Genomic DNA, 22,859 nt, shown 5'->3' with positions numbered 1-22,859 from the left:
CCCTGATAAATGCATAGTTCAAAAAGTAGTTTGACTTGATTTAACTTTGCATTTTACCAGATCAAGCAAGTAGTTCTTTCAAGAGAAACGCGTAAGGGTCACTAGTACACCGCTATTTCATATGTCCACTCTAAGGCAGGAGTTAGGGCTGATATGCTGCATTTTGCTACTCAAGTGTAAAATAGTTTTTGCAACATATGTGTGTAAATGTTGACACAAATAGTACCTATGGATACTTCTGGTAAACTCTGTATCCAATACAAGAAAATAATAGTCCTCATTGATCCCTTATCAATACCAAAGGTACGCCCCTACTCTAATCCTGCAAAATAAAATAAAATGTAATTTTTGAATTAGTGGGAAACATTGGAATGGAGCCACAGGCTGTGATGTGGATTGTGAAAAAGAGGAGTTGAGCTTTCTGAGGACTAAGGCAGCAAAACTTCACTATAATAATACTGATACATGAGAAATTATGCAAGGTGTATCCCAGGTTTCATTATAATTTGCAGTACAATAAAAAGTGATCATTGAGGAGGCCAAGTGTAATTGGAACACTATTTCACTGTTTGAAGAGAGACCTTTATTGTAAGAAGAAATATATTTAATCATCTATTTTATTCAAAATGCTATTCTATATAAGAGATACTTATTGATAACAAAAGTTTTGTTTCAATAAAGTTAATTATAACTATTTTTATTTATGTTGCCTATTTACAATATATGTAAAAAGACAATGCACTAATTATGAACTATGTACACCCTTTATGCTTTTTCGACAGTGCACTTTGAAACATACATATTCTTCTGGAAGCTTACTTAACCCTTAGAGTGGCAACAACACTCTACATAGTTAGCAAACTGGGCTTGAAAAAAAGTACTTCCTGTTAAAAGTATTCTAAGCCATGCCTTCAAATAGGTTTTCCTAGGGATATATATATATATATATATATATATATATATATATATATATATATATATGAAACAGCATGGTAAAGAGATGAGAATTATAAAAAAAACAAAAAAAAAAACCCAGAATACTCTGTGTAATTAATGGTAATCAAAAAAACCCAAGTGGGATATATAGGAAAGAAAATATATGCGCTTAAAAAACACATCTTGACGTATAGGTAATAAATATGTAATGTTAATTTATTACGGTATTGAGGTACCACCTATATTACTGGCCTCATGTCTTTCTCAATGAAGCATTATCAGCGAAATTGTTGCTTTGGAAACAAGCACACCCATTTCATTTAATCCTTCAAGGTGACCCTTTAGAAATACTGGCTATTTTCTTTGTCTATGTAAAATTATACAGACTTTTAATATATTTTCAGCTTTATTTTATATTTATACCGACAAACAATGTAATATTTTTCTGTGGTTTTATGTCTATATAAAACATACGTAAAGTAATTGATTAGCACTGCGGATTGTACCACAACATGTTCCAAGACATGTATTTTAAAAGCTTGACAGCTTAGTACTTTATCCACTCAAGGAATTTGCTGGAAAGTTGAATGTTTCAACAGGGTACAGTTTCTCAAGCATAATGAACACTTACCTTTTTTTCATTCATCCCTGGAGTGTGGCATTTTGAGTATTAAAATGTCTGTTTCTTTTTGTCCGATATTCTGTATAAGGTGTTCTACATTATCATGTAGTTTATAACTATATACCTAATGCTAAAACAGCATATTTACAATGCCTAAATGGTCGGTTATAACCAGAAATGTATAAAAAAGCAACAGTCAAGCTATCATGCAAACTGATGCCAGTTATGATTTTAATACTGTAATACATTTTTAAGGGTTTCTTTAACACAGCCCCCCCCATAGCACAACAGTGGGCCACTTAGTATACCTGGGCCAAAAAGAAGTCAACCCTCTCTTTGCATTAAATGATTAATTAAAATTGAAATTCACTCCTGCTCCAAGGGGCTTCAAGTACCTATCATCTGCCGGTGCCTGCCTTATGCCCTGCTGTGCTGCTGCAGCTCGATTTTCTTCTTTACTCGGCAGGATAATTATTTTTCTAATTTTGGGGAACATTCAGTTTCCTGTGCGGTGGGGCTGGATATGTGCCAGTGTCAACTTACTACCACTGACCTGCTATTACCACTGCTGTCATATCAGCTTGAATTAATTCCTTGAATTAATCAAACTGGTCCAATTTGATTTTGTTTTTTGAGAAATTGGGTCTCATCGCATGCTGCTGGATGTGCGTATCCATTGGTACAATGCTGCTGTTGCTAGTGATCCTGCAGTGAGTGTGGATCTCTTCCTTAACCTTGAGATGGTGCTGCTGTAGGTGAAAGGTGAGTCCAGAAGGTTTTAGGGAAACCCCCCTTTGGCAACATCTCCAAAATGTCTTTCCCGAATCAAAAAATTACCCCAAATTTTATCCGTTCCAAATGGCTGGGAATTTTTAGCCCCTGAAAAGTAATGCGGCAAAAAAAAATGTGAATTGATTTTGCTTGCCGTGCACAAGTTTATTATTTATTAATAGATGTAATTATTCAGGTTTTACCTAAAGAAGGTAAGTGCTTTCATTTGGAATAATTGGTATGGTGAAAACCATATTAGAATTACAGGAACTGTTGCTCACGATCTCTGATGTATACTATACTTTGCTGATGCTGTGGGGAAAAATGAATCACTCATTCTGTCATACTAAATATGGAAACTTAAAGAATTATGACTAACAACTACACACTAATACTTATGGTAAAGGAACTGCTTGACGAAAAGAAACATATAATACAATGTATTTTTAGTATTGCTGCTAAAAATGCATGTCATGGCTGATTCTTATGGAACATCACTTTTGCCTTTTTTGGTGAGAAAAAAATTAAGACTGAGGAAAAGATTGAACTACCAATTTCCTGTATCGTCACAAAGAAGTATGTGTTAATTAGTTTTCTCTCACCTCCTAGTTTCACGTTAATTATGTTAGAGGGTGGTATCGCAACAGAATTGCAGGTCTTTCTTAAGAAGTAATACAAAGAATATTGTTGTACATTTTCCATTTTTTTTTTTATAAACTAGAACTACTGTTTTGAAGATTGTTCCCATTGGTAATTTCATGGTTATGGCAAGTTGACAGCTGGATTCCCATTAGACACAGTTGAGCACATGCAACAATTAGGGGTCACCACTGTAGGTCCAAGTACAACCCTGTCTTATGCCTAGCTTTTCTGTTATGTGATCTACAGCTTCCCAACCTGAGCTGACCTAGTATATAGGCATTAGACCGATATATCTCATGTCTACTGTATATTCATTTAAGTGTTTGATTAATTAGTTAACTCCTTTAGATATTAAAACATTTGTTGGACTTACGCATATATATTTTCTCCGTACTATATACGATGAGCACCTTCACTCTTTCCTAAATTCTGAACCCTTGTAGTAGCCTTTCTATAGACTCTCTCCAGAATAACTATGTCATGATGAATCTAGTTCTCTACACATCAAATTGATTGTATCTTGAAACATCGCTCACTTAATCCAATGGTATAAACACCCCTCTTGCTCTCTTTCACTCTCTCACTTTCTTTAATTATATGGAATTGTTCCTGCCAATAATGACTTATTATTAGAAAGTGAATGATTCAATACGCCTGTTAAGTGTATTGTCTTCACACTGCTAAGCTTTTTTAATAACTTTTTTTGTTTTTTTTTTATTTTCATAGAGTTGAAGTAGAACATTTTCTTCTGTAAATATACATGATCTATGGTATTTTGTTTTTTTAGGTTAATTCCCTTTACCATCTGCAAAACCTAAACCAATATTTCTATGTGTTATATATTGATAGAGGTTATTATACTAACTTTTCCACCTTACATACTATATTTACATGCTAATGGTGAGCAAAACAGGTAGCAAAAACCCTCTATGCAAAGTTTTCAAAGCCTTTCAAGAATGTGCTGCTGTTACATAGTCTCCCTTGTTTTGGTAAGCCTGATACTGCAAATCCATAGAAAACATTTCTCATTAGCGCTTCTGCTGCCCCAGGTAAATTAACCAATCTGCCATAACATTATTTGAATAGTTTTACCCTTCAAGGTGTTAATCAGGAGCATAATGGGATTTCTAGATCTTAAATGCATACAGGGTTATTACAAACAAAAGTAGATAAAGTGATGTTGATCCAGAGTTAGACCAGAAGGATTTTTCCCCTTTGAGATAACATTACTGTCTCAGTGGGATTTAAGAGTCTAAGTCTTGACAGGTTGATTATGCTACGCATAACTGCAAGTTAAATATGGCCATTAAATATATAAAGGCCACAGTATATTGAACACTGTGAGAAATTATTTTAAGGCAAACTAAAATAAACATATTATAAAACATTGCCTTTCTAGGTCTCTTCATCAGGCATATTATATCTGAAGTTAACCAGTCTCAAAAACTTGTATTCCATTATAAGTCAGTTAGCAAATAAAGGTATCATCTTTACCAAATTTGCTTTCTCTCGTAAGTTGCATTTTCATAATAAAGATGGTGGTAGCTAAACTCCACAGTAGCTAATGTGTTAGGGATAGGTAACCACCTCTACTCTAGGTTCCATTCATCACAGGTTGCATTACACAACTCAGTTAGCATTATAGGAGTTCTAAATTAAGAGCCATATCATACATTCACTACCTTCCTCATTTTAATTGTGGAAAATATTTAGGTTTTATAGTTATACATAAAGACCAATTACATATCAACATATCCTGGCGTCGAAGGTTCGCTGTTATTAAGAGGCATTTGCCATCCTGTAGCCAAATCATAACCCTGTGAATTTCTCCCATTATCAAAATGTATTTGTTTTTCAACTTTTTATTACACGTTTTTTGGCCCAATATTTTAGGATTAGTAGTTAGCTTTCAGGTTTACCCTTTTCTACGGTCTACACACTGCTGTTATATTATGTCAGATACTAACCAAAGCTTTTATAGATAAACTATATTTTTGGCCAAATTGGGTAAAGAAGGTTTGCTACAATAAAATCATATCACTTATCAACATATTTCTCATTGAACAATGCAGTCCAAAATCATAAGTTTTTATGTGCTTTAGAATGTAGCAGATGACAACATTCACTTTTTATACTGTTATTTTGATACTGAAGTGTTTTGTGCCAAGGTTTCTAGAGAAGACGTGTATTGATTAACCAGTCAGGAGTCATACACAGTGTGCTTAATGTACTGTAGCTCTGTGAATTGGCTATCTTGAAAGCATACATCTTTTGGGGCAAATGCCATACTTTACAGCTTTTCCATTATCAGTTCACTTATAAGAATACAATAGAGGTCATGGCTGAATGCTCTCAGTCTGAAAGTAAACTGCTAGGTTACAAAGTATAAGAAATTTAGCAAAATAAATATGCTTTTAGATTTTTGGATTTGTTGACATGCCTATCTTTAGATACAATAAAATAAGGAATAGTGACAATATGGACTTTTCATATTTTTCCAGCTAAGATTTTTGGTGTAAGGGCTACACTGAGAATTCCCTTCAACTGAGATGCCCCCTGCAACAATCAGACTAGAAGAAAAAGGGTTGAGTCATTTTTAGTCATCTTATGTCTGCTTGCTTCTGATGGAATCACTGTGTATCCTGATTGTTTTTTTTATTCAGCTGTTTATCATTTCACCCTTATATCTCCCTTAGTTGTAGTTTCATTTAAGGGTCATTATAGTCTTTTTAGCTTTTTCCTAGTCTTTTCTTTTCAATGGAGCTACCTCTTGGCTGCATGGAGCCAGTGGCCTAACTGCTGTTGGGTAAGCAGCTCTATTTGGATTCTCCATTAGTACACATTACCTTGTATTATTTAATGTTGCTAGTTTTTTTTTTGTTGCTCTGATGTAGCTCATTCATTTTTTGAAATCTATTTAACTAATTTACTGTATTTGTTTGCCTCCTACCTGTATTGTGACAATTCTGAGCTTGTGCCACTCTCTCATATCTTGTCATACCCTGCTAGCCTTGGATTCATCCTTAGTTGTGGGGTTTTTTTTCTGGTCCACATACCTTGGCATTGGCCTTGAGTGCTCTGTAGTTCTGCACCATACACCCTGTGGCATTATTCCTTTCTGTCAGTGACAGAATTAGACCTAAAAGCTCATTGGATTTACTTCTGGATCAGTGTCAGAATGGGTATATCTAGTCTGTGTTTGTTTATATCAGGTGGATCTAATAGGCTTGTGTCCATAGTTTCCCCTATTTATTATGGGTTCTGAACCTAATTTGCTGTGTTAAAACAAGAACAGAGAAAAAGAAATAGCCAACATAAAGCATCAAAATAAGTGTCAGGACTCGGGTGATCAGGTCAGGTAGGAGCCCATGCGCAGGGGATACTTGGGGTTCAGTATGTAACCCACGGTGCATGATTATGCAAACAAAGACACCACAAACAGAAATCCAGGTAATGCAGTGTATTTCACGTATATAACAGGACCAGCAAATAAGGGTAATATAGTCTAAGCAAGTAACCGGACGTATGGCAAAATAAAATACAGGTAATAAGTCTTTTGGCAGGGAGCCCGCTTGGAAGGGCGCGACAGACAGAGAGCCCGCTTGGAAGGGCACGAAAGGCACACAGCCCGCTTGGAAGGGTACGAAAGGCACACAGCCCGCTTGGAAGGGTACGAAAGGCACACAGCCCGCTTGGAAGGGTACGAAAGGCACACAGCCCGCTTGGAAGGGTACGAAAGGCACACAGCCCGCTTGGAAGGGTACGAAAGGCACACAGCCCGCTTGGAAGGACACAAAGCAGGGAGTCCACTTGGAAGGACACAAAGCAGGGAGTCCACTTTTAAAGGACACAAAGCAGGGAGTCCACTTGGAAGGACACAAAGCAGGGAGTCCACTTGGAAGGACACAAAGCAGGGAGTCCACTTGGAAGGACACAAAGCAGGGAGTCCACTTGGAAGGACACAAAGCAGGGAGTCCACTTGGAAGGACACAAAGCAGGGAATCCACTTGATCAGGACACAAAGCAGGGAACCAGGAACAGTACAGGTGCAGAGCCACAGCAGGAAGGTCCATAGACTTCAATACAAAGGCCCTGACTGAAGGGCAGGGCAGGTTCATAAAGGCAGGGTACTCCAGGTAACAAGGCCCAGCTGGATGTAGACTAGGGCTCAACCCAGGTAACAAAGCACACCTGAGTTCTGAGTGTTCCAGAGGGCAGAGGGTGGCCACTAGTGGTTGCAGATGTAAACACCACAAGTATAAAAAAGCCATGGTTCAGGCAGCGAAAAAGTGGTTCCTGACAATAAGATAGTACTATGTTGAAATCCATAGCATCTAGCTATGTTATAGAAGGAAATATTAGCATTGTATGGGTTCATATATGACACAGGCCACCCATTTAGTGGTCTGAGTTGAAAAATGAAAATGTATAGACTGATGAAACCATTTGAACTGAAGTGAAATTATAGTTACACTCCAGATAACACACATGTAATTAAATAACCTGTAATAAAGCTTGTTATTTTTGGTTTTCAGTAAACAAGACATTTATGGCTCTGATGATGAAAAGAAAAAAAACCTCATATCATTGATTATAGACTGAGTAATCAATTATATGTTTATGGTACAATGCCTTGAAACTAGTTATCAATAGATAAGAGTTTCATGTTTTTATATTAACAATAGTGTTTATTGGCATCGTTCTTGGTTTTCAAGCCAAGTAAACAATATCTCCACCTCTTAGCACACATAATGATATTGATAGTGATACTTCAGATTAGATGTGTGTTTATGTAGTAAAATTATTTTTTTGCCTTGCACAATTTCATTTTTCTCTAGGACAATTCAATCATGGACAAATAATGACGCTAGAAGTAAATCATGTATCAAAACATGAATACAAAAAATTTGTTTAAGTTCTGTTGCTTTTCTTGCATGCTTTTCATTGGTTATTTTGTTTGTGCTACACCATTTCCGCCTTAGCGTTTGTGTAAAAGCCATTAAATGTCAAACAGGAAACCTACTGTAAAATGTCACATATGCAATAATCACACAGTTCCGTTATTTTACTAATCACGTAGCTGTTCAAAATCATCTGTCATAAAACCATGATGATGGCTTTTGTAGTGGCCTCAAAAATGGTGCAATGAAAATCAACAAAATAGTTTTCTTCATCTGGGTCACCTTAATAAATAAATAAATAAATAATAATAATAATAATAATAACCAAATATTGGAGTCAGTGGAACTTGAAAAAGGTTTGATGCTTAGGAAAAAAAACTGTTCTAGGTAATTGCATCGCTATCAAATACAGAAATAACTGATATTTCGCTGTTGGCTCTTATTTTAACATTACTTCTGTGAGATTTTTGGATATCAATGCAATCATGTCCTAATACTTAACAGAGTATAGAGAATATTAATAATCTAAAAATTCCTAATTTTTTGGATTTAAGTAATTAAATAAAGGTACAGATTTTTCATGTAAGCACATTGTAACTAAATGTCTATCGTACAATGATAACTGTACCTCCTAGACCAGATAACAATTCCTTAATAAATATTTACTCTCTTGAGAAAATCCAATTACAGTTTTTCAAACAAGAAAGTAAACAAAATGAAAAAATGTTGCAATAAGAATATCGATTTAGCTGGAAGTAGAATAACTGTAATACAGGGAATGTATGTAATTGTTTCAGAGCAGAATGATGTTTAAACGTATAGGTGGATACATTTAAACTAAAGGTTGACATTATTTGTCATTTTGATGTGTTCCTCAATTTTATCATTTTCTGTTTAAAATAATTAATACAGTTATATCCCACGTTAACATACACAATGGGTCCACAGCATGTATGTAAAAAAAAAAGAAAATGTACCTAAAGTGAAGCTACCTTTCATCACTTATCAATGCATGTACTGCACTGAAACACTCAAAAAAGCGGGAAAAATTAACTGACGTGCTGGCATCATGCATTTATGTGTCTGTTGTTACAAAGCAAAGGTATGTAAACAGGGGAACAGGAGAGCTGTAACTATGTCCTTACTCTTTATAACAGGGTACGCCTGTATATAAACATAGTTGAGTAAAAGTGAATAGATTCACTGATCAAGTTACACAATCAATATACTATGTGAACTACAGTATTGTTGTTAGCAAAAAAAGATAAACAATTCCGGGGGTTAAATTCTACCAAAACATGGCGAGTGACTCACTTGTGAGGAGTAGCCCCACCAGTGAGGTGAATTTCATGAAATTTAAATGATTGAAATATGTATTATACAAGGCCTACTAGGCTCTCCTTAAAGTTGGCCCTTTATAATGTATAGTGACGGTGTGCGGAAACTCTCCTGTCAACTCCCACATTAGTGAATAACTCCTCTTATGGCAACAGAGATATTATTTCCTAATTTCCTTGACTATCACCATGGTCATATATCACCAAACATCATAGTTAATGGAGTTAGTACATTTAGTGCATTATATTGCATCACCTTATATTACATTACATTTTATATTGGTGTACACCAAAATCATAGCTTGCTGACCAACACATTTGGGCAGAAAAATAATACATATTATTATGATTGAATTTACTAAAACAAGGCAATGATAGTTTTCTACAAAGATTTCAAGCAATTGAAATTGAAATAACAGAACATTGATATTCACATACCTTGACTATTTCAGTTGGTAGCTCAACATATTCAATGTTCTTTTCTCATCAAAACCTAAGTGCAATAGACTATAACAGTGAGCATATTACAAAGGTTATTGAATTAAATCAAGACTATTGATTTATATCAAAGCAAGAGATCCCTGGAACATCCTAAATCTACCTTTTAGAAGTTAGCTATAAAACATTGCATCCCTGCCAAATAAAAACTGTAATAGAAAGTGAATGGCAAAATTAATGGGGTGTACTACACACAAGGAATTGTAGTCAGCTAGATGTGAAGTGTATTTCAATTTTCAGGTGTTAACCTATTCAGCACTAAGCATTTTTAGTAAAGTAATCTTTAAAATTTTGCAAACTGTAAGTAAAGAAGAGTAAACTTGAAAAAAATACAAATTTCTGATTATAATTTTATTTTGTTAGATAATGATCCAAATAAATGTTCTTTGGTCTAGACGGATATCATTACTTGTATTTTAAATGTTGTTCGGCATTTAGGATTATGCTACCAACACTTCATAAAGTCATAGTATTCATAGTATCCATACTCGGTACCGAACCATCGCTAGCAGTTCAGGCAGTGAAGCCAAATAATTTCCTGTGCAACAGGTATATTTTATACAATATACTCTTTAACAGAATAGTGTGGAAGTGAAGGTTTTGCTATATGTTTAAACAGATTTTCATAGGTGTTGTTCCTCTTTACTCCATGCATTACAAAGAAATACCATTAAAAAAACAAACCTATAAGTATTTTACTTCTAAATCAACTTTTCTTATACATTTTGTTCATCACTTACCCACCTATTTAATCTTTCTCTATCATCTGGAACTTTACCAACAGCCTTCAAGCATGCGGTAATCACACCCATCCTAAAAAAAATCCTTCCTTAGATCCCATTTGTCTGACTAACAACCGCCTTATCTCTCTGGTTCCTTTTACCTCTAAGTTGCTTGAACGGATTGTGTACTTCCTCCCCTCTAATTTCCTCCTTGACCCTCTGCAGTCTAGTTTCAAACCCCTCCACTCTACTGAAACAACTCGAACCAAAGTCTCCAATTACTTGCTCTCTGCCAAAGAAAAATGACACTTCTCCCTTCTAATACTCCTTGATCTCTCAGCTGCTTTTGTGTTGATCACCACCCCTTTCTTGACTCACTTTCTTTTATAGGCATTTGAGATACAGCTCTCTCCTTGACTATTGCAACACTCTTCTAGTTGGCATTCCACTGTCTTGACGATCTCGTCTGTAGTCTATCCTAAATATAAAAGGATCGAAGAGCTGAGATGATGTCAGAGAATATGTGTGTTGTTATTTGGAGGCGTACCATGTCTCTTTTCCTTTCATGTCATATTACAGCCCTTTTATTGCACTGTAGAGGTTCTACTTAAGTTGCAAGCATCCCTGCAGCACCGTAGAAGCAGGAATGGACATCTGTATCCTGCTCTTTAGGGTTTTAACTCTCTTGCTTCACTAACCAGTATCAAAAAGGGAATACTGACAGGTTTAACCAGCATCAAAGGCTGAGCTGGCACTGTTTAATGAATAATTGAATTTGTAAGAAGACTGAAGAAATCTCGATGATTCAACTACATATTATACAAGGTCAGCCAAGCTCTTCCTGTAGCAGAAGCTCGCTGGGATGGGTCCTCTTCTGTCAACAGCCCCACCTGCCGCATGAGTGCCTCATCAATGGTGTCCAGAAAAGGCTTTTAATTGCATTAGAGTCTCATTTGGGTGAAAATGCAAAACAGTCCCACTGATTCAGCTCCTTGGTAAGCAATATAGCAATGAAAATTTAACTCAACAAACATTGGGGCACTTTTACATATTGGCAGGCTAAGCACTAAGTGTCCAGACCTCAACATTTATGCCTTTGATAGGTGTTTTTTTGAATACTTTTCTGAGTTCTTGCTTTGTTTTCAGAAAATGCTCTTGAAACAGTTTTATTAATTTTGATCTTGTAGTCATGGAAATGAGCTTGGCTATAAACTTAGCAGTGTTATTGGATTTGTGCTAAATTTGCATTCTTACTAAAATACTAGATGGTGGGGTAACAATAGTTGTTAAAATTGGTGTAGCAATGACCAGTCCTCTGCCTGCACAGATTTCCTTTCTCCTGCTTGCAGCTCGTTGTTAGAGATACAGGGAGCATGTCTTGATGCAGTATCACCTCAGTCCATGTGCCTCTGCTGCGAACAATGAATGGGATATACCACATTTACTCAATTATAAGATGACCCCCAAAATTTGAATATTAAAGTTTTATTAGTAAATATTAATTCACATGTAAACTATTTTTCATATTTAATAAAAACTATGATTGAGAAAAATGCATTTTTTGTTTTTATTTCCTATTATTTGAAAATCTGCCATAGTAATGCACATTGGCTCCCCAGATATGCCTTTTACCCCCTTATATGCCACTCTGCCCCTCAGAAATGGCTTATACCCGCTATATGCCACTCTGCCTCCCTGATATGCCATTCCATCAGATATGCCTTATACCCCATATATTCCACTCTGCCCCCTTATATTCCACTCTGTCACCCAGATATGCCTTATACACCCCTATATGCCACTCTGCCTCCCTGATATTCCTCTTAACTCCCTTATATTCCACTCTGCCACCCAGATATGCCTTATACACCCCTATATGCCACTCTGCCTCCCTGATATTCCTTTTAACCCCCTATATGCCACTCTGTCTCCCTGATATTCATTTTAAGCCCCCCATGCCACTCTTACCCTCCCCAACTTACCAGTGCATCCCCGCGTGCTTCAGATTCCTTGGTGTCTAATGGGGCAGCTGGTGGAGCAACCTTCGCTTCTGTGAATGAGCACTGTAAGGTCATGTGATGTCAGCGCTGCGGGGGATCAGGATCTTAGTCTTGTAGTCAGACCTTGAATATAACACGATGGTTATTTGCGCTGAAAAAAACCTTGTCTTATAATCAAGCAAATACAGTATATATGTCAGTGGAAGCTCTTTACTGACCACAAATGACTGATCCCCCACAAAAGTCCACCACTATGGTTTGTGTAAGGAGCATGTGATTTTGTGATTTTCTAAATTTAATTTACTATTAATATTTAGTTTGAAATATTGTAAGATACAAAGACCATCTTAACCCCTTAATAAAAAAGCCTGTACATGTACGGGCTCAAAATGCATTGTTTTCAATGGGTTTAGGGACCACCCATTGTCCTTAAGGGGTTAATAAACTCTGTTCATGACGCAGTGTCTTAATTTGTGCATGCTGCATGCAAGGCCAGTCTTGACACCAGGCACTACAGGCAGCAGCCTTGGGCTCCTGTATCAGATGTGTGCCTGGCAATGGCATATTTTTCATAGGTCCAAGATGGTGACGGAATGCTTGCTGGGTATTTAGTGCACAATAACGTTTAGATTCAAAAAGCAAGGAAAAGCTGAACATTTTGTTAAACACAAAATAATAATAATTAAAATTGAGAAAAAAAATGTGGGGAGGCATCAAAAAGTATTCTTGTCTGAGTGCCATTTAGTGTGGTACTGGCCCTGACTGCATACATTCCATATGTACAAAATATATAATATAAAAAAACAACATAAAGTATATCAAGGTAATGGAAAATATTGACATATAATATTACAACATATAAAGCTTCAGGTAATCTTTCAGGACCTTCTTGAAATACAATGGTCCAATACAAGGTTTTAATTTTGGTTAAAGTTGAAATTTCTCTTCCATATTAGAAATATAAGTGACATGGTATAATTGGAGATTTTGCACTATAGGTTACCGTAGGCAACAAAGATTTAATATCTGCCTTATATTGCCTCAGTTATATGTTAGCATTATTTACTTGTATTAAATGCAGGCAAACTACAAATAAAATTAATGTTCTTGAATGGGTAAGTCAAGGTCCTGGCCTGAATCCAGTTTTGAATTTATTGTAGTACCAGAGATTACAGTAAAACATCAATCCATGGTATGGGCAGCTAAATATTTTTTGGAGCATTGATGTTACAGAACCACAAAAATCCACATGGAACTAATTGTTGCAAAAGGAAATTGTCTGCCCTATATGGTGGATGTTTGTAAGGTTTAAGCATTTTTAGCTTACATTACACTTTATATTTATTAAATGCTACTCTATTTTTCAGAAAAAGGCCACACTAACAGAAACCAAGGGACCACTTGAGTAGGAGTATGAGGCCTAAAACAGATTCCACTTAAATGAATATCCATACATTTGTTTAACAAACTTTTGATTATATGTATTGTCTGCATCGGTTTAAGAATATGTATCTTTTCATCATTTCTATTAGAGATAGTGGCCCTCTGCATAGATTGGCTACGGGCCTTAAAAATTAGAGCTGCCCTGTTCTCAGATAATTATATATAACAATATTATGGTCTCATTTATGGTAATATTTATGATATGTCTTTTTTTTTTTCAATAATTTTTATTGAAGTTTTTATTTCATAGACAATAGTAACTTACAATAAACTTTTGAAAAGTTGAAGAAAATACATTAGAAATGTGTTACAACTGATATTAAATTCTGAATTGGTCTCCAATTATTGAATTGGCTCCAGTACATGAAAATAATAAATTAATGAATATTAAAATAAGAATATATTAGCTGGATACAATATGAAGAGAAAATACTCCTGATTTAGAAAACAAAAACAAAAACCACTGGCCTTGTTTCTACCTTATTGTGAACCAATTATTAATATTACTTGTTAAGTACATGAAAATGAAAGGGAAAAAACAAACTAAAATACATTGCATTGTTACAGTAGCAAAGACATACATTTATAATTGGATATGCAAACATAACTACACATAGTATATGATATGTGCAGAAAATTCATTACTATTAAGTCGAGAAGAAAAAAATAATACATGTTTCTCCATGAATGATATGTCTATTTTTATAATAAGTGGAACAAATAGGTTAAAAATAGTTTGCATGCTCTTATTGATTAGGAAGTACACATATATTTGGAGCCATTTTAGAAAACAATATTGATTTTAAATAACTTGATTAACTGTGAAATGTAAGCTTTCTATCTAAAATGGTAAAGAGCGGCATTAAAAACTTGCAATGACTTAATAAGATGAAGTTCTCATTCCTTGCACCTCTTCGCAATATGAGAAATACAAATAAAGAAAAATGTCAAACAGTAAAGTCCAGATTATCTGTAATGTTTTCTCTGGGTAAATAAATGAATGACCTAATATACCTTTTATTTTGTTTGCAATGCAAGCAAGCAAGCACTAACAATCAGGCCCAGGCCCGGACTGGGACAAAAAATAGGCCCGGGCATTTAAGACTGAGCAGCCCATTTTTATTTATTTATTTATTTATTGTTAAAGCCCACCCTTCATGTACCATCTTTGCATTTCCCCAAATCACTAAAACATTCATGATAGACACAAACACTTACTCACTCATTCACACAAATCATTAACACATATTCATTAATGCAGTCTCACAAATCATTCAAGCAATTCATCCACACATGAATTCATTAATTCTCATACGCATTCACACAATTCATCCACACATTTATTAATTCATTCATTCTTGTACGCATTCACACTACCCCCTCTCCCCATCCCCTTCTTATCTGCCCCTTCTATGTTCCCCCTTATCACTATGTACCCCCTCTCACTATCTATCCCTTCTACCCCTTTCTATCTAACCCCTCTCCCCCTTCTCACTGCACTCCCCTCCCTTACCCTACTTACCTTGTTGCCAGAGTAAGCAGCATATATAATTTGAAATTTTGAGACAGTGTGATTTAATGTGTAATCAATAAATATGATTTTTACCTAAACAGCCTTAGTGGGTTTTATTGTTTCTCTGATATATTTATTTTTACATACCTTCATTGGGTTATATTTATAAGTGTCCATATTGCAGCTGTTGGTGCTTTTACCAGATTTATTTGTAAATAACAGACAATAGCTTTCACCACTGCAATCACTTCCGTTGTCAGGTTTGAACTAATGCATTTCAAGATTAACATAACATGTTTAGGATATATGAGGAAAGGCGTAAAGGCTTGGGGCACTCTACTTTGTCATATATTCTCTGGGTCAATACATGGTGGACCAGAAAAATTGGAGCGCATATACATAGGGGGAGAAACAAAAACAACGCCAATAGTGTAATATATCCAAAAAATAATAATGTAATAGTAGTGTAAGTACCACTCACAAAAGGACTGTATATTCAGGCTCATCAGATGTCAAACTTGAAAACCGATATCTGTAAAACCAAACATAAACCAGGATGGTGCAATATCTTCTGTCACTTGGTCTTAAAAGATCAAATTGCACTTACAGTTAAGATGTAGCACAACTCAAAAGATATTGTGCAAGCGCTTTTGGAAATAAAACATCCGGTATATGGTTAAAATTTCTCCAATTTATTTTCTCTCTCTCTCTACGCGTTTCGCCGATGGATCGTCGGCTTCATCAGGAGGAAAGGAAATCAAACGGCAATATAAATTATAAAAAAGGTCCATATAGCGTCCATTTAAATAGATGTAGGATTTCCGGGTATGTCATCACGTCCTCAGTCACGTCTTTGGTCGCGTCATTCCGTTCACAGTCGCATCGTTACGTCTTCGATGTAGCTGCATGGGACTAGGGGCCGGCGTCATCGCGTCTCGCCGTCCGAATAAAGGAGATAGTGTGCTGGCATCACTGCGTCTCTGGCTAGAGGCGCGTGTCGACGTCATCAATGGGAGTGGCGTATTCGTATCCGTATGCAAATACTGTATCTAAAAATACTCAGCCAGAGCTAATATAATATTTCTCCTATGAGGATAAGAATATCCTCTCCTCATAGGAGAAATATTATATTAGCTCTGGCTGAGTATTTTTAGATACAGTATTTGCATATTTCGATTTCCTCTTCGTTTAGAATGTCCAACATCACATTTACACAAATAACCAAACACATACGAGTTTTAGTTGGATCTGTTTTTATTTAATGTGTATGTTTTCCGGGACATTATATAAGTAGATATTTAACAGTAGAACCTCTAAGCTTCATGGATCTGATGCGTCGCCCCGCCCGATAAGGAGAAGATGCCTATGCCGTACTTAAGAGATCTACACGGATACGAATACGCCACTCCCATTGATGACGTCGACACGCGCCTCTAGCCAGAGACGCAGTGATGCCAGCACACTATCTCCTTTATTCGGACAGCGAGACGCGATGACGCCGGCCCCTAGTCCCATGCAGCTACATCGAAGACGTAACGATGCGACTGTGAACGGAATGACGCGACCAAAGACGTGACTGAGGACGTGATGACATACCCGGAAATCCTACATCTATTTAAATGGACGCTATATGGACCTTTTTTATAATTTATATTGCCGTTTGATTTCCTTTCCTCCTGATGAAGCCGACGATCCATCGGCGAAACGCGTAGAGAGAGAGAGAAAATAAATTGGAGAAATTTTAACCATATACCGGATGTTTTATTTCCAAAAGCGCTTGCACAATATCTTTTGAGTTGTGCTACATCTTAACTGTAAGTGCAATTTGATCTTTTAAGACCAAGTGACAGAAGATATTGCACCATCCTGGTTTATGTTTGGTTTTACAGATATCGGTTTTCAAGTTTGACATCTGATGAGCCTGAATATACAGTCCTTTTGTGAGTGGTACTTACACTACTATTACATTATTATTTTTTGGATATATTACACTATTGGCGTTGTTTTTGTTTCTCCCCCTATGTATATGCGCTCCAATTTTTCTGGTCTGCATTTGCACGCACTTTGAGGAAGAGTGCTGTTTGGTAGCTGCTTTCATTGGGGGTAATATCTATTTATTTATTAGTTTATTTTTTTACTACTACACGTGGATTTGGGTTTCCCTTTTGCGTTCAATACATGGTGGAACCTGCTTTGTGGCTTTATAGCATTGTTGTTTACAGCATGTGGTCAATGGACTCAATTTAAGACATGTAGAACACTCTCTATACTTTTCAAATCATGCTTTTCCACCATTTCTATGAAAATGGGAAACAAAAGTTACGTGAAAAATATCTTAAAAACATTCTAATAACAATCATTTGGTGTACAATATAAAAGTGTTCATGGTGTTTCTTTTGTGTCGACACCCTGACAGCTCTTGCAGTGAGTGAATTACTATAATGTGCTTTACTTTCGGTTGACCATGAGACTGAGCTGATAAAAGAAAATGCCGAGAAAAAAAGAAAAAGAAAATCAATCCACGTATAAAATGTAGTTAGTGCATTAGTGGGTATAGATAGCATGAAGCTTCTAGACTTTGCTAAAAGGCAAAGTGCATTTCTCCTCTGCTGATTAAATTAAAATACATTAATATAGAATGGTAAGAAGTGAGTGATAGGCAAGGATAGGCACAGGCATGGTTCATGGGAGCATTTTTAAAGTTAGTGGACTTGGTGAAAGGCATTATCATTTTTCATTTGAAATAATATTAAATTGTTCCCCTCGGTTTAAAATGTATTAGAATTAATCAACTTGTTCTTTCTACAAAGGCTCAAAACAGAAATAATAGTAACAGATTTTCAAAATACACACAGACACATATACAAAATATACCACCGAGGAACCTAAACACCAACTACAATTTGTTATTATATTTACAGGCATGTTGAGTATTTTATAGTTTATAATGATTTTACAAATTCTAGATAATTATTTTTTCATCATCTTAATGTACGTACAATGCGCCCCCCACATACTTGGGGAGTTGTATCTAGGTATATGTGTATGAGAGTTTGTCTACAGTCAGTTCTGCGCTGTATTTTGTTGATGATATTGAAGTAAAATATGTGTACACCAGGGCCTGATTGGTAATTAAAATAGGCTCTGGCACTTTAAGACCAGTCTTAGCAGGCCAGGCGGCAGCCCTACACTAATAAATTGCATGTGGCTATAAACGTGGGAGCGGCTATTTGGGATCTGCTCACCAGGCATTTTCCCCGAGTCACAGTCATCAATTTTTGATCCTCACATATTAAAAACAGAAAAAAATAAGATATATAAATATATATATATATATATATATATATATATATATATAAATAATTTTATTTTGTGCATATTGTGTTTCTTACAATTCTATAGCATTCTCTTTTTTGTACAGCTGATTTCTATGCATAGCATTAATCTTGGCTTTTGAAAGCTATTTGCCTACTTTGTTAAAGATTTGAAATAAATGGGATTTAAATTTGTTTGCTTCTATCGTGGTGAAATGCATTTGAACCACAGTCACAGTAAGGTCTGAAAACATTTATGTATCAATGCCGAAAAAAAACATGTAGTAAAATAAAATATACAGTGTTTCAAACAAAGCTAAAACAAATATATTATTTAAAGGAAACCCAAAAAGGTTCTAGAGGCCAATCTGTCCTTCAGTTTTGTGGCAGAGAGACTTCTACTCCTTGGATGGATGTGTAGGGCTTAATTTAAAAACCAAACTATCTGCGTTCTGCACGCATCTAATCATAACCAGAGATGTATCTACCCTAACATTTATTTTTAATTGCATTATGAATGAACAAAAGATACAGCTGTGCCCTGCTGTAACAAGATTGTACGTATCTTTTGATTTCATTTATTAGCTGTAAACTGCTGAGGTTAAACCCATTTGATTCCTGTCCAGAATCAATATCAATTCAGAAGTTTTAAGCCTTTTAACAGAGCTCATATAATTTCCGTTCATTCTTATTCCATGAAAGGAAACAACATACAAACATTTAAAATAGTGAGCATTTTCTATTTTCAGTATTATCTTAACATTCATATTTATAATTTTTTTTAGATGTGTATGAATTGAAGAAAATAAACAATACCATGAAATATAATTTGTAAATGGTAAACAGAAAATGAATAATGTAAGTATACTTAATTAAAGTATAATGTAAGAATTATAAATATTTTACATATCCTTACTGTTTCTATTTATCAGCTTCTCCAAAAAAAAAAAGGTTAAAGATGTGTGAAAATATAATAAGCACATTAATTGTAGAGGTAGCCTATAAACTATAAAGTCTTATACCAGTGTCAGAAATATGAATTATTCCATTTTGATCCGCACTTTATGACAAATCATGAATCAAAAAGCCTTCATAGATATAGTTTTTAAGAACCAAGATAAATACAACACTTAATGCATGTATTAAGTTTTAGGAGGTGTAATATATGTTTTAGCTTACCTCTTCAGCATTCAAAAGGTTAAAGTATGTACTTATTATGAGGGGCAATCTAAATTGTAAGTAGCTCGATTCAGATGTAGGGTCGCTAGAAAAACTAAGCAAGGCTTTTAAAAATGGATCTTGTATTTATAGGCAACAGTAAGTTATCCTGCTTCAGTGATGTTCTGTGCTTTCACAGATGACAGAATGCATTATGTTTTGAACTTTTAAATAGAAACCAGGACATCCTTGGGATGCAGCAGAATTTGTTGTTTTTCTTGACTCAGCTACTTCTTGTGAAGTCTTGTGAAGAGAGTATATGGTTGTTTAACCCCTTTGTGACAAAGGCTGATTTTACTTTTTGTACCCTTCGTGACAATGGCCTTTTTAACATTTCTGCGCTGCTCGTGTTTAGCTGTAATTTTCTTCTTTCCCGTTTACTGAACCCACACACATTAGATATTTTTTTTTCAGGACAAGAAGGGCTTTCTTTAGATGACATTGTTTTGATTGTATCTTATTATTTACTACTAAAAAAAGTATAAAATATGGTGAAAAACTTAGAAAAAAATGACTGTTTCTAACTTTTAGTTGAAAAATCTTTTACTCATCTATAAAAGGTAATGAAAAAACCTGCTAAATAGATTCTACTATTTGTCCTGAGTTTAGAAATACCCAATGTTTTTATGTTTTTTTGCTTTTTTCTACCCATTATGGGGCAATAAGTACAGGTAGCGTTTTGCTATTTCAAAGCCATTTTTTCCAAATCTGGTAATTCTTCCCCCCATGTGCCATTTCGGGTATCTTTGAACCCGGCCAATGCAATTTACCCCATCAAGTCATATATTTTTGAAAACTAGACACCCCAGGGTATTTTAAATGCTGGTATTTTAACTCTTTGCATGCACACATTTTACCACCAGCATTGTTTCAAAGTTTGCAGTAGTATTTTTGTGTGTGTATTTTTCCCACACACACCTACTTTATGTATGAATTTACAGCTCCTGGTATATGCCGCTGTCACACGACACCCCATAATGTGTTCAGCAACATCTCCTGAGTACAGTGATACCCCACATGCATGAATTTGTCATTTTTTGGGGGAACTAAAAGGCCACATTTGGTACGTGTGCATTTTTCTAATTGGAAATTAGATGTGTGGCCATCCTTCCCCCGGTGTTAATTGGGACCTTGTTGAACCCGGCCAATTCAATTTACCCCATCAAATCATACCTTTTTTAAAAGTAGACACCCCACGGGCATTTAATATGCCAGTATTTTAACTCTTTCCATGCGAGAATTGTTTTAAGCTAATATGCTAATTTTAGGACTTGCTCACAAAAATATATTTTTTATATATATATTTTATATTTTGTTGCCTTTTTTTAAAAAAAATTTTAAACATTTTTTTTTCAACTTGGAGGTTCCCCTGATAGTGACATCAGTGGGAAATGATTTTTACATTTTACTGTTTTTTTACTATTTTTTTCTAATTATTAATTTTATTTTATTTTTTAATTTTTTTTTTACTAATCACAATGTGATTAGAAAGCTGGGCTCCATTGACTTGCATGGTGAATGCAGTACCTGTATTCAACCTGCAAGTGGAGCCAGAGTTCTCTAGATGGTCTGGAGACCGTCTAGCGAGCTTTTAAAACTTGCTTGTTTCTCTTGCAGGGCGGCGGCCATCTTCCTTGATGGCGAAGATCACCGGCAGCTGCGGCTGTGACCGCTCTCCGGAGCGGTCACAGCCCACCGAAAGGTAAGTGTTTGGTGTCGCTGGATGCCTCCTGATCGAGGCATTCCAGCGACACCATTTAAGTTTAGGAGGCGATCGTTGATCGCCTCCTAAACGCTTTTAAAACGGGCGTCCGCCGCCATACAAAGTATGGCGGATGTTGACGCCCCGTGGAGGGGCCAGAGATGGCCCCTTCGTGCCGATCGCGGCGTTGCTGAATGCCTCGAGGTCGAGGCATTCAGCAACGCTTTTTGGGTGCAGAAAGCGAAAGTAGATCGCTTTCTGCACCCGTTTAAAGACGTGCCGGTCCTGGCACGTCAATTGTCGTAAAGCACATGCTTTTCCGTGTCGTGCCAGGACCGGCAATTGTCGTTAAGGGGTTAAAGAAACACCGGCATTGGTCATCATGCAGATTTAATAAACTTAATAAACAATACAGTGGTAATAGTTGGCACAAAATGTGTAGACTCTCCGCCATGGTCTAATTAAAATAAAAACAAAAAACAGGAACACTAGGTAAGTATGTCAGAGTAATTTTACAGTCAAACATACAAATTACATGATATGAAATAGTGAATCATTTGTTAAGCAGGGGTCCATGGTATGTTTTTAATAAAAACAAAAATGAAATAATGTAATAATGATTATGTAGGGGATTGCAGCTAATACTTCCTATGCTTGGCATTATTAAAAGCCAAACACAACACAGATGAAATATACTGTGAGTCCTTATTGCAGTCATGTGGCTGCCAACAGCTGTAGGAGGGACTTTTGGTGGATTAAGCCAGCTCTAAAGTGGGAAGGATCAAGTTTCAGTAAAATGAGAGGTAAAGTCCAAAACTCTTTTTTGTTGACCCAATGTAATCTGTGGAGGTGGTTGAATCCAGAGACTGATTCATCATGTGTGCTGCAAGCTGCATCCTCATCCAATGAGAGATATATGAAGCAAGATCCAGATATAGCATGTGGCTGAAAACGCTTGGCAATCTCATTTTGTCTGTGTAACTGAATACTTCAGAGTGGCAGGGAGTACCATCTCCCCCAGTCATTTTTATAGGGGATTCTATATACTGTTCACATTAATAAAGTGTACACAGACCTTCTCGTGGCTCACATTGCTAGCCGTGGTAAGAATGACCATGTTTTTATTCTTGCAGACTTCAGTAAAGTGCCTCAATGGTTCAGTGCATCAGCTGGTGTCCATCGGCCATTAGGATGAAGCCTGAACGTGAGTACTCAGGGGTGCTGGGCCCGGTTAGCCCGA

This window comes from Sceloporus occidentalis, unplaced genomic scaffold, assembly GCF_023333645.1.
Source record: "Sceloporus occidentalis isolate IW3139 unplaced genomic scaffold, rSceOcc1.0.p SCAF_31, whole genome shotgun sequence".
NCBI lineage: Eukaryota > Metazoa > Chordata > Lepidosauria > Squamata > Phrynosomatidae > Sceloporus > Sceloporus occidentalis.
This window is presented reverse-complemented; position numbering follows the sequence as displayed.